The 14,217-nt window shown below is 37.6% G+C and overlaps 2 long non-coding RNA genes across 2 annotated transcripts in view; one reads left to right on the forward strand and one right to left on the reverse strand.

The window, feature by feature from the left end:
* The window catches only part of LOC109493057, a 30,514-nt gene extending 26,990 nt beyond the window's left edge, over positions 1-3,524 (forward strand). The window contains exon 2 of the long non-coding RNA XR_006588321.1: positions 3,195-3,524. This is a non-coding gene — a long non-coding RNA (uncharacterized LOC109493057). The remainder of the gene's footprint in view (positions 1-3,194) is intronic.
* LOC123381407 overlaps positions 1-14,217 on the reverse strand; it is a 303,452-nt gene that overhangs the window by 218,714 nt on the left and 70,521 nt on the right. The gene's annotated exons all lie outside the window — the stretch shown is intronic.

Consider the following 14,217-nt stretch of genomic DNA (forward strand, 5'->3'; position numbering starts at 1 on the left):
CCTGCAAATCCCTTTATTATCCTAGGCAACATAACACAAGTGAAAAAAAGGCTTTTATAAACTGTACTTGTGTTTTTGCATAATCATTTAACAATTTCAGTACAGGGTCAATTGTTTGGAACAACAGAATTGTGTTAACTTTTAATTCTTTGGACAGTTGATCAAACTGGCCAAGAAGTAGTGTGAACTGGCCCTTTAAGTGAACAAATAAATACAAAAAGTACTTATTAACCAGGTAATTCTTGTCATTGAATTAATTTCTATTACAACATTTTTTAAAGATGAGAATAATACCTCCTAGTGCTTTTAAGGTTTTATGCTATCGTTTAAAGTATAGCGGGAATTGTCACAAAATAAACCTTACTGATATCACTTTGTCTTTGAATTGGCATGGTCAGGTAGTTAAATAACTGACTGTTCAAATTCAGATGAAGTTCCCATTAGGACAGAAAATCAAATACAGGTCAATATATGATAAACCTCTGAGTTCACCCTAGGTCAAAAGTCACAAGAGTTTCATGTGCATCCTAACAACTAGAATGAAAAGATTTACCATAGAGATCTGGTTCTCCCTCCTCAGGGAGCTTCAGCCTGTGAAGTTAACCAGGCCACCTAGTTCATCTTATTTTTTTATTAAAATAGAACAAAAGTTCAGTAGAGAAAATCTCAAAAAGATAGATCAAAGACGTTAATAAAAGTATAAGCCCGCCATTCACAGATAATCCCTATTAAATATAATCCCATTCATGTGTGTATTTATATACACATACATATACAAATTTATATTGTATACACAGATAAAAGAGTTAGATTTGAAATTGCTTTGGTATACTGTGTATATATTTCTGTGTTATTACATACCATTGTTACACAATTTAAATACCAACAATGTATTTCTTTATGTAGATTCATCATTATCTAGTTAAATAATTCCTTATATTGAAAATATAAGTTGTTTCCTGTTTTTTCCTATAAATAATACAGTAATAATCATCCATGAAGGTAATCCTCACATATGCATTTGTAATTAATTCCTTAAAATAAATCCTTTAAGATTGTAGTTTGGGATCAAAGAGTAAAAAAAAATCTAGGAGTTCTTAAATATTACCAAATTGTTCTTCCACAGATGATATACCAATTTTTACTTTTACCACAACGTATTAAAGTAACATTTCTCTATATTCCTCATCAAAACTACATCCCACCCCACCCCCCGGTGATGATTAAAAAATCCTATTCATTTAATCCTAATCAATAGGATTAAAAATCCTATTCATAAATGAATATGTTAACTTAATTGAACATAATTAAGTTAAACAAGTTTTTATAAGTTCATAAATTCCTAAGTTTATCAGTCACTTGAACTTCTTTGTGAATTTCCCATCTTTTTTTTGAGAAAATACAAGCTTTTAATGTAGTGAGTACAGGAATTATTTTGTCTCAATGTTATAAATATTTTCTCAGTGTCACATGCTAATGAATTTCAGGGTCAATATTTCTTCAATGTTACTTTCCTTATGACATTTACCTATTGTAAAACAAATCTATTTGCTCTATCACCTACAGAAAAAATCACTTCCTCAATTTACAAGTGTTATTAACAATAATGATAATAGTGATGATTATAATAATAACATATTTGTAAAATGGAGTGTTTAGTATATTTATAAAGTGCATGTATGAAGTACAGGTATATATAAAGCACTTAGCAGTACTGTGTTCCCTGTATAAATTGCTATATATTTAGGAGTCATCCAAAACCAAATTTTATCATACTTAAGAAAAAATTAAAATTATCTCACAATATTAATGCATGTTACAGATGAAGAAATTGAGGCACAGAAAAACTGTATGACATGGTCTAATCACAGAAAATCATTAAAAATAATTTCTTCTGGCTCTAATCCAACATTTTATTATCCTGTAACAAAACAGTCTACCAACTGGACCAATCTGTATTTCCAGTAGTATTTCTAATTTCTTCCAGTAAACAAGCCTGATCTCCCATCAGTATGCCTAACATTCAAAGGCCACTTTCATTTCTAGCAACCTGAACTCGTTCAGACAACAGCCAACATAGCAGCCACACCCTTTCACTACCTCTCCACGAATACATATACCATTTTTCAAGACCATCTCAAGTTCAACTGCTTTCATAAAAATTTCCCTTATTTCTTAGCTCCAGAATGACTTAGAACTTCTTTTCATTTCTATTCCATGTGAAGTTAATAACAGTAATAGCTAATATGCACTGACCATTTTCAAGAGAAGAAACGGAAGCACATCACATATCAAACGGTATTTTAGGCTCTGTATGTTCATTAGCATAAATTTCTGTTCTCCATTAGCTTGCGGGGATGTATCTTAACTCATTTACATTTCTCTCAGAAGCAAGCACAGTATTGTACACCTTATAAATGCCCCAGACACCTTATAAATGCTCATTGAGAAAACACGGTCTATGCTGTTACCAGATTATTCATTTAGCAGTTTTACCTGCATAAATGGCAACACGTTATGTGAATCAGTTAATGATTATAATGTGTCTTAGGTAGTAATAGTTAAGAATCTTTTGTTAACTACTATTATCTTATTACCAAAGATTAGATTTAACTACGTTTAAGATTGGGACAATTTAGTTATATGACTAGAATCAATTGTGTCCACCTCTGCTCTTGCTAGAACTACACTATGAAAATTGATCACTATAAGCAATTGTTTGCTCACATTTGTTTTTGTGACTCATGAGCAAGATATTTCCCTTAGCTGATGATAACACATCATAACTGCCCCAGATATGTTGTTCAAAGGAAGTTATATCAGTTTAAGTTCCCACAGAGGATACGCTAATCATATAAATAAATTATACATCGGTACAGGAAATTGCATTATAGCAAATTGGACAAATTGAGTTTAAGAGAAGAAAACATAATTGTGTAATTTTAGTAAGGAATAAATATTGACCAAAATGCACATTTTTACAAGGAATGTTATCTCTGATCAGCAACAAACATGTTTCTTGATCAATATTTGTAGTTTGATTCATTTCCTGCCATACAGAACTTGATGGGCTCGTCAATATACACAAAGGTAAAAAAAAAAAAAAAAAGAGAGAGAGAAGGTTGTTTTTAAAATAAGCTTTTCTAAAAGTTCCTTTTTTTTCTTTCTTTCATGTTTCCTAAAATGCACAATAGTGCAGCAGAAAGTGAGATCTGTTGAAAAAGAAGAATTTCCTTGAACATGGTGAGGCACGAGAAAGTCTTCCCAGATTTTGAATCTTGATGAAGGATATTTTGGACTAAGAAAATAACAGGGGAATAAGACTGAAAAGTACATAATCCTGTTATGAAATGGTGATGAGCCTGGTAAATTACTGATCTAAGAGTTATAGTAGGAAGTGACACTGGAGGAGGGGGTCATGTTTTTCAGAGCCTCAAATGCAATACTCTGTTGATAAAATCTGACTTTTCATGAATTGTAAAGCAAAAACAAAAAATAAAATAGTGAGCAGAGGATCACTGATATCACAACAAGCTGTGTGTCTATAGATTTGTTTTGCCTGCAAATGTGAAAAGTGCAGTATAGGCAGGCAATAGGCCAAAGGACAGCAAAAGAATTAAAATTACAGACATCTGGACCAGTATCTTTGCAAAGCACACTGATTTTCAGTGATCTTTTCAGAATTCAGAATTTCAGTGTTGAAGATGAACATGATGACAAAATGCAAACCTAATTGAAAAGTCACAACCTTCAGAAGCTGTCTCCAAGCACTGAATCAGGCATCCACTGAAGGTCCTATCATCTCCACCCCTGAGCCAAGATTAGAGTTGCTTTGATAGTAGAGATTACGTGATCAATGCAATGTCTCTTTAAGAATGGGCCTCAGGACCAACTAATCGGGATTCAAGGAGAGACTGACCACTATTGCCACCAACACTCATGTGGTGACCTCTGGATCCCACAAGTACAGACATTTCTGCACACAACAAGGGGCAAGAGTGGAGACACACTCAGAGTCAGACTGTAAAAAAAACATATCAATTCCTATAGGGATACACAAGTCAACACCAGCAGAGACTATACAAAGAAGAAAAAAGAATTATATAGGAACATTTTTTTAAATAGTCTCAATACATCAAACTCAAGTGAGGTGGTCTCTGAGCATAGGTGATGAACCCTGGAAGCAGAGAAAGTTCACTAAGTGAGCAGTGGATTGAAGACTGACAAAGCAGTGAGAGAGTTCTGTAACATCAGTTTGCATATAACTGAGTATGAACGCAAACCTGATTTGACCAGCTGAAGAACTACTCACTAGACAGGACACTATTTTCTGCAGCAACATAACATGTCTCTCATGATAGGATTATTGAAAATATCAGATTGTAGGTGCCCAATAGGGCAGCTCTAAGAGACAGATGTGAGAGGAAAGAATGAAAAGAAAAAGAAGACCTGCAAGGCACTTACTTGGGGATTCTTTGCACGTAAATATTTTCAAAATGAATGTTCTCTCTATTGAGATGTGTTGGATTTTCAGATTATAAAAGCAATTATAGTATTAAAAAGTTTTCAAAACAAAAAATTATGAAGATAACTGAGAAAATGGCCTATGAGTCCATCATTTAGAAATATTCATGGTTAACATTTTGAGATGTTTACTTCCATTCTTTTAATAATACAAATACCTACAATCTCTAGCAGATTTGGAAACAAGATGCTGTGTGTCTATTTTTGTTCATTTAACAATATGGTATTCTCCTACATCATTAAATAAACTTTGAAATGTGAAAATAAAAATACAGTTACATCTAGGTTCACCAGTTTTAACAAATGTACCACTCTGGTGGGGATGTCGATAGGGGAAAGGTTACAGCATGCATTGTAGGGACAGGTATATACGAAAAATCTGTGTATCTTTCCCTCACTTTTGTTGTTAACTGCTCTAAAAAAATAAAGTTTTAATATTAAAAAAATTAATACAAAAGTGGAAAGAAATTTTCCCTTCTAAATATCAAGACATGGTCTCTATGGTAATTAAAACATTGTTATAGTATCAAATATATAGCATAGTTGAAAAAAAATAGACCCATGCCTATTTGGAAACTTGATTTATGATACAGTGGACATTATAAATCAATGGGAAAGGATAACTATTTAATGCCTTTTCTAGGAATATTAGTATCCAAGTGAAATCAAATCCCTACCTTACAGTATACATAAAAAATGAATCCCAGATGTGTTAAATATGTATATATAAGTGGCAAAACTATAAATCTTAGAAGATTATACAAGAAATTACCTGTGTTACTTCTAGGTAGGAAAGAAGTTCTTAAACAAGATGCCAAAAGCAAAGCCACAAAGAAAAAGATTGTAAATTTGACTATACTAAAATTAGTCCTATGTTTTTATTGAAGACAATAAAGATTATATATACATATGTAAATACACAGACATAGATATATATAAAATATATGCAGATAACATTAAATAAATGCATATATATATTATACACATGTATCAACAGATTTTAAATAAATAAATAAATGACTGAGCTTGCTTTGACACACCGTAACTGCTCTATCTCAAATGTCTTTTCCTCCTTAAGTTAGTCTGATAAATTCCTGTAGTACCTTTAATATACCATGAACCTTTTAATTCTGAGGACCTTAGCCTGACAGCCACTCTCCACCTCACTTGACTAAGCAGTCATTCATCTATCCCCTGTGCCATTTCTGTACCTTGCACATTCCAACAATTAGAGCATCTCCTTCCGAAGTCAGGTACCGTGAGAAGAGTTTTCTTAACATCTGCTGTCTCATCTCTTCCTCACTACAATATTTGTGTTGTGATTCATTAGTATCTCAACTTTGAGACTGAGACAATGAAAATCAGTACCTTCAACCTAATAAAGCTGCACACATCCAAGAGCAGAGCGATTGTTGCTAAGGCTCTATCATTCAGAGCTGCTATGCAATAGTCTACATACCAAACTGCATCACTTACATCAAAGTTTTTGTTTTAAAAAAACTAACTGGTTATCCACTGCACATAACAAACTACCCTAAAATTTAAAAAAAAAAAAAAAACATGTTTTTGTACCTAATGATCCCATAGGTCTGGAATTCAGGAAAGTCTCAACTGGATTACTCTCCTATTCCACATACTGTTGACTGAATGCATTTGGTAGCATTCAACACAGTACACAGCCAAGAGAGCATCACAAAAATGGCTGGTGCCTAGGCAGAGATGACTGATAGGCTGGGCTCAGCTGAGACTATAGAACAGAGCACCACTCTAGTTTGTGTTTCTCTAGCTTGGCCATTTCAGAGTGATCGGACTTCTCACAAAGAGAGGAAGCTGAGAGAGTGCTCCATGAGAAGAAATTAGAACCTTACGTTTTATCAAGTCTTTCACCCAGAAACTGGCACAATGTCACTTCTACACTATTTTATTGGTCAAAAGAGTCCCAGATTTAAGGGGAGGGGCCATTGATTATATGTCTTTTTAGGAGGAACATGAAATAATGTGCAGACATCTTTAATCTGCCATATCACAGAAAATGTTGATGACAGATTTAAAGAAAATATTAGCCATATCTAAAAACAACAAGACGGGCACCTGTGTGGCTCAGTCTGTTAAATGTCCAACTTGGGCTCAGGTCATGATCTCATAGTTCTTGGGTTCAAGCCCCGTGTCAGGCTCTGTGCTGACAGCTTGGAGCCTGGAGCCTGCTTCAGATTCTGTGTCCCCTCTCTTTGCCCCTCCCCCACACTCACTCACTCTCTCTCTCTCTCTCTCTCTCTCTCTCTCTCTCTCTCAAAAATAAACATTTAAAAAAATAATAATAATAAGACCGACAAAAAACTAGAACAGCTCTGTCCTAAACAACTTTCTGTAATAATTGAAGTATTCTCTGCATAATCCAATACGGGAGCCATATGGTAGAAACATGTGGTTATTACTCTGGAAAACAGTGTGGAGGTTTCTCAAAAAATTAAAAATAGATCTACCCTATGACCCAGAAATAGCACTGCTAGGAATTTACCCAAGGGATATAGGAGTGCTGATGCATAGGGGCACTTGTACCCCAATGTTTATAGCAGCACTTTCAACAATAGCCAAATTATGGAAAGAGCCTAAATGTCCATCAACTGATCAATGGATAAAAAAGTTGTGGCTCATATACACAATGGCATACCTCTTGGCAATGAGAAAGAATGAAATATAGCCTCTTGTAGCAACGTGGATGGAACTGGAGAGTGTTATACTAAGTGAAATACGTCATACAGAGAAAGACAGATACCATATGTTTCCACTCTTACGTGGATCCTGAGAAACTTAACAGAAGACCATGGGGGAGGGGAAGGGGGAAAAAAAAGTTAGAGAGGGAGGAAAGCAAACCATAAGAGACTTAAAAACTGAGAATAGTGGGCAATGGGCATTGAGGAGGGCACTTATTGGGATGAGCACTGGGTGTTGTATGGAAACCAATTTGACAATAAATTTCATATTAAAAAAACAAAAGAAGAAGAAAAAGCAGACGGTATGGGAAAAAAACTGAGAATAAACTGAAGGTTGATGGGGGGTAGGAGGGAGGGGAAAGTGGGTGATGGGCATGGAGGGGCACCTGTTGGGATGAGCACTGGGTGTTGTATGGAAACCAATTTGACAATAAATTTCATATTTTAAAAAATGTGGCTATTTAGCATTTGAAATGTAGCTAGTGTGACCAAGGCACTGAATTTTAAGTTTATTTAATTTTCAATTAATTTAAATTCAAATATTCATAAGTGGCTAGTTGCTACTGTATTGGACATAGCTCTATAATATAAAAGATATCTCTGCAAATCAACAAGAAAATGACAGGAAACCAAAATAAAAATGGTCAAAAGATGTAACAGATAACTCATAGAAGCAGAAACTGACTCTCAAGTACATGGAAAGGTATTCAAGCTCAGTAATAATCAGAGAAATAGAAATTAAAATGATATCCTTACACCTATCTGAATAACAAAAATTAGAAGACTAGATAATGTCAAATGTTGCTGGAAATATAGAAAAAGAATTACTCTCTTCCACGGCTAGTGGGAAGAGAGACTGGAATAGGTATTTCTGAGAACAATCTGGCAACATGTGGTCCAGCTGAGTAATTATGTACTCTATCATTCAGAGCAAGCTCTACAACATGTACAAGGATATTCATTTAGCAGAGAGGTAGAGACAAGTTAGGCATCCATAACTAGAGGAAGGGAAAAGTAAAATGTGGTCAATGAATCCTGTGGCATATTACAGTCTTTAGAAGCAAAGGTTACAACCGAAGTACATAGAGCAAAATGGATGGATCCTAAAAATATGATGTTGAATTTCAAAATTAAGAAACATTATCAGGGAGTACCTTGTGGCTCCACTGGTTAAGCATCCACCTCTTGGTTTCGGCTCATGGTTTGTGAGACCAAGCCCCGCATCGGACTCTGTGCTCATAGCACAGAGCCTCCTTGAGATTCTCTCTCTCTCCCTCTCTTTCTGCCCCTTCCCCACTCTCACTGTCTCTGTCTCTCTCAAAATAAATAAATAAAATTAAAAAAAAAAACATTATCAGTCTCATGTCACAATGTTTTTGAAAAATGGAATTACATATGCATACAAAACAACAGTATGCATTCTACAAGGATATACATAAGTTTAGGGATACTTAAGCATATTGTTGGTTTGCACACTTGGGAGCTTCAAGGGTAAAATCTGAAACTGGCCCCCATACACACAGTGTAATGAGAGACTGAAGAAAGAGTCAGACAACTCCAGATTGGTAGGTAACAGTTTTAATAAGCTGGGGAACTTACCTAGGAGGCTTGTCTTAGGCAGCAGCAAGAGAAGTGGATCTCCCCACCAGAGTCTTAAGAGTTTACAGAAAGGCCCTAACCTGGCTCAGTCACATGTATTATCCAGGTGATCTCAGTAACACACTGCTCTCTTAAGGTTGGAATCCTTAAAGTGGCTTTGGCTATGGGAACAGCAGGCAGAAGGTACACTCCAGGACAGGGGAGAGGGTAAGGAGCCTCCTACTGTCCCGGGCCAGCTCTTGGGTCAACCTACAGTCAAGCCCTCTCAATGACTTTCTCCAAGGAGGGAAGAGGATGTATGTATGTATGCCTGGCTTCCAAAATTGTGAAAATAAAAAAAATCTGTTGTTGTTTTAGCCACCAAGTTTGTGCTAATTTGTGACAGCAGCCACAGGAAACTAATAACTAACCACTAAAGGAGAAGTGAAAGATACTGAGAGATTAGTGGATTTGCTAAAGTCCAAACACACCTACTCCAGATTGGCCTAAAGCTTAAGTTTATTAGAGAGGGTGGCATTCCCCAGTGAGTAGGAATAGTGAGGAGATATCACCCAGTGTTCAGATTAGAATTTTGACATGTTCAGTGGTTTGATATCCAGAACATTCTGAGATATCTTCACCCATCTCACTCTGGACCAAGAGAAACAGAGTCCCCTCTCCCATTTCTACAGTACTCTCCCATCCCACTTCTTAATTGCAGTCTAACATACAACTCTTACCCCAGGCCTGTAGCACAAGAACTGTACCACCTTTAATGACTCTGCAGCCTCTGCCCTCTGCACACAATCTCCCTTTATCCCCCATAGACATCCAAATGCATGGCATTAAGTGCAAAACAATTACATTATCCCAGTTACAGGAGAGTTGCTCTTAACCAAACTCTGCTTTTGTCTCTGCTCCACAGTCTTCAACCTTGGCTCATCAGAATCACCTGGGGTTTTCTAAAGTTTACTAATGTATTAGTCCTATCCTCTGAGATTCTGATTTAACGGGTCTAGGTTGCAGCCTGGGAACAGGGTTTTAAACACTCCCTAGGTGATTCTTACTTACAGCCAAGATTGAAGACTAGCCTGTCTAGCCTTTCTTCTCTTTCTAACCTGCTCTAGGGAAAAGAAGGGATAGGATCTCAATTCAATATACCTAAACGTAGAAACAAATCATCACATTTTTTTTCTGTAAATGTTGATGATTTAAATCTAACTCTTATTTGTGAGGTGAATACTGGTAAATGTTATCAAAGGACACATAAGCATTGAGTAGCTACAGGAAGACAGGGCTATCCTCAAGCCTCCTGGCCATGCCATGACTAGGAAGAAGCCAGGCTTCACCCACAGTTGTCTTTACCTGCAACACATGTCAATGATGCTGAAAGCCTAAAACCCAACTGCTGGATCCAGCTGAGGTCACTTACTCAACAGGAAGCCAAGCCCCTTTCTCTCCCATGCCAATCCCAGTCTTGGCCTGCCACCTGAAATTTCTAAAAACAGCTTACTACTCAGTTTGTAGCACCAATGACTTAAGTACATTTGTAAGTGTTGTGGAGCTTAACATCTACCTATTTCCTCCTATATTCTAATTTCCTGCTTCTCCACACTATTTATGTTCACCTGTTACTCAATTAGCACCCCAGTACGCTGAACTCCTGTAGTTGTTTTACCCTAGCAATTAACCCTCTCCAGCACCCCCCTCTGCAAAGAGCTCCTGATTAAAATAAACTGCTTGATTATTCACCTAACAACAGGAAGCATGCCACAGTAGACAAGAAGAACAATTTATTTTTTTTCCTAGATCTCTAAACGTGTCCAATATTGGCAGAGAAGAAAGATTTTCCTGAAATAATCTAGAGGACTTGGTCGAGGTTTATGGTAAGGGCACAAATTTATAAAATGTCAGCACCTATCTACTAGTTTTGAGATGGTCAGCATCTCTAGTCTGAGGAAAATGCTAAGATGAAGAAGGAAATTCAGTTGCTTTCCTTTTTTTTTTTATTCTACAAACTGCTGACATGAATTTCTCATTAATGACCACAGTGATGTATAGGAAAGATGTAAAGACAAAAAGGGGAGAGACGAAGTGAAAGAGAAAAAAATAAAAGGATACAAATACTTAAATACTAAGTTACCCAACACCTTGAAGGGATGGGATGTTCTATTTAGTCAGTATTTCTTTATGACTGCAAAGTATTGTGCACACAACACATAGCTTCCCTATTACTAAGGATATAACATAATATATTTAACACAGAAATTCCAATTAAACATAACTTTTTCTGGAAATTTTTAAAAGAACTTCAGAATTCTGAATGCCTGAGATAATTACCATGAACAATAACTTTGCAAGGCAATAAAGTGAGGGATATTATCAGGCTGATAATAGCTACATATTCTGTGGATCACATTGGTAAAATGTATAATTAATGGTGGATCAGAGGTGTGACAATAACACAATTTGCCAGGAGGGTACACACTGTTATGTAAATATCAAAGTGGGTCATAACTGTATTTGTACCTGTTACCACAGAATCACCTATAACTGCCTACATACCCTATATGTATATTTTAAGGGAAAAATCCCTTTTTAATCTAGACTGCAATTTGTTGATCACTTTCTGTTCTATTTTTCTTTACCCACACATATTATCCGTAAAGCAATTATCCTACAATCAAAAAGGAAGAAGGCACACACAATGGACAGAAGCTCATGTGTGTAACTGGTTGGAGAACAATCAAGAAAATGACTTTAGTTTTATCTAGAAAGAACTATATTAAAAGTTACAATTTTTGAGAGAGAGAGAGGGAGAGAGAGAGAGAGAGGGCACGCAAGCAAGGAAAGGGCAGAGAGAGAGGGAGAGAGAGAATTGCAAGCAGGCTCTACACTGTCAGTGCAGAGCCAAATGCAGGGCTCAAACCCATGAACCTCGAGATCATGACCTCGGCAGAAATCAACTGACTGAGCCACCCAGGCACCCTAAAAGTTACAATTTTTAAGTTTATTTGAGAAAGAGAGAGAGAGCACGCACACGTGCATGCACATGTGCACGGTTTGGGAGGGCCAGAGAGAGATTGGGTGAGAGAGAAAATCTCTAGCAGGCTGCACACTGTCAGCACAGAGCCCAATGCAAGGCTCAAACTCTTGAACCCATGAGATCCTGACCCAAGCCAAATGGACCCTTAACGGACTGAGCCACCAGGTGCCCCAAAGTTGCAACTTTTAATACAAGATTGCCTGCTAGACAATTGAGGCAAAGGTATTTCCAAGAATCCCACTCTGAAAATGCAGTAACGTGGTCCTCTACTTTTACATGAGTTTCCTGAAATCTTTCCACTGCAAGAACCTGCAAAAGCCAGGCATTTTAAGACCGCTGGGGTCTGTTTTCTGTACTGTGGATAGAGGCTCCCTTTTCCAGAAGCCTTCATTAACTGAAATACTAATCCTACCTAAACTTGGATGAGGGGGGAAAAAAAATGAAAGACCCTCTTGCATACTAAACTATGTAAACCGGCAAAACTGTTTGCAAACAAGAAGTAGCCGGCTCATAGCTGTGACTTTCCTGCTCAGAAGGAAAGCAGCTTGCCAGCTGTGGTGTCCAGAAGCAGGGAAGAGCACAGTCACTGCTCCCTATGAAATTTTAACAATTCATTAACAGGGAAAGGCTGCATAAAGGGATGCAGGATCAGAGGCAGCTTGGCAGCATCAAATTCTGAGAGAATGAAGGATGCAGAAAGGGGAGATGTGGAAATTCAGACTGAGAAGGAAAGGAAAAAGACGAGGGAGATTTGATAGAAATAAGAACAAAGAGAGACAGGAAGGTAAAAGAGTAGGAGAGATTAGAGAACCTGGGAGAGGAAAGGGAAGAAGGGATTTGAATAAAATTCAAATCTCTAATCTGGTTCTACTTTTAATCTTCTTGGGGGGTGGGGGAGGTTGGATGTATGATGCTGACTGTTCTTGCATTTTTTCTGAGCCACCCCTAACTGACCAAACCATGTGTTAAAAACAGTTTCCCTCCTGGAAGGGATTATGCCCTTTGACTTTCAAAGACATCTCTCCCCTTCCCAACATCAATAAGGCGAGATGTGGTGTGTGCGCTGGTGTGGAGCACAGCGGGGCGTCTGCAGAGCAAGGAAATTTCACAGAAGTCAGCCAGGCTGGTGCAGGGACGCATTGTTTCTTAAACACCCTTATCTCGGACAGTGTAGGCATATTTGTTTGTAAATATACACGTTATGTATGTGCCCATGTAAATAAATAAGTTTAAATATAATTTCCAAATGAACAACACGAGAAAAATTGTCAATTTTTGAGTGTGTCAAATAATGACTGCAAACAAAGTGTTCTGCAGCCACCGGCAGCCCAGCCCATCCCTGAGGCCACCCTGCCATCTAGTGGGACTCTGCCAGAACTCCTCCTGCAGCCACAGGCGGCCTCATTTACCCTCACAGCTGGAGACAGGGAAGTGTATTCTCCTAAATGTGTTAACTTAGCAGTGCTATACACTAGAAACAAATTAATATATAATTCTTCTGTGTCTTAAGGTCATTACTGTCGAGGCATAAATTAATAGAGCTATTCCAGTTAATTCATTTTGGCATTTGCTTCTGCATGTCTGAGCGCATATGTGAAAATAGGCCTCCCCTCAGTGCCGTAGGGGGGAGAAGAAAGGAGGCCTAAAAGTAGCTTAGCCAGATGAGCAGACTCTCTGACCTAAAAGCAAGGCAAGGGCAATACCTTCCAGATACAGCTGCTTTACCTTTCTCACTACTCTGAGCCCCATTTAGCAAAATTCTTACAACAGCCAAGCTGAAATAGGGATGGTGGATGGGGCTTTTGGGGGCCAGCAGAGGGGGTAGGGTCTGGGGCGGGGGCACCATCATCAGAAGACAGCTTTGTAAACATATCTGGTTCAGCTTTCTATGGCAGAATGACCTGTTACAGGCAAACATGGGCTTCTCCTTTAGAACAGGAAGGAAGTGGCATAGCCATGTCCAATCTGACCACCCTAGCTACTGAAGAGGCTATAAGGATGGTCACCTGCCCTTACCCGAGAGGTGGCTGCATCTTTATCACCAACCCGATATCCGCAAGTTTCCAGATAGTCTAGATAGTCTACAGAACAGCTATCCTACTGTGAAAAAAATCCCCACAGTAATAGAAAGGGAAGACCAAAGTGGGAGGGAGATGGAATGTTCCCCCACCTGATTTCAACTCTTTCCAGGATGCACAGGGGCACAGGCAATTGAGGAATGGGGTATACTGACTTTGTTTTGCTTTGTTTTGGTCTATTTGCAGATTTTGATGAGATTCTAGAGCTCTACTATTTTCTCAAGTAAATTCCATAACCTCTTTTCTCAAGTAAATTCCATAACAGCCAGGGTAAATG

The sequence above is a fragment of the Felis catus genome, chromosome D3, assembly GCF_018350175.1.
Source record: "Felis catus isolate Fca126 chromosome D3, F.catus_Fca126_mat1.0, whole genome shotgun sequence".
NCBI lineage: Eukaryota > Metazoa > Chordata > Mammalia > Carnivora > Felidae > Felis > Felis catus.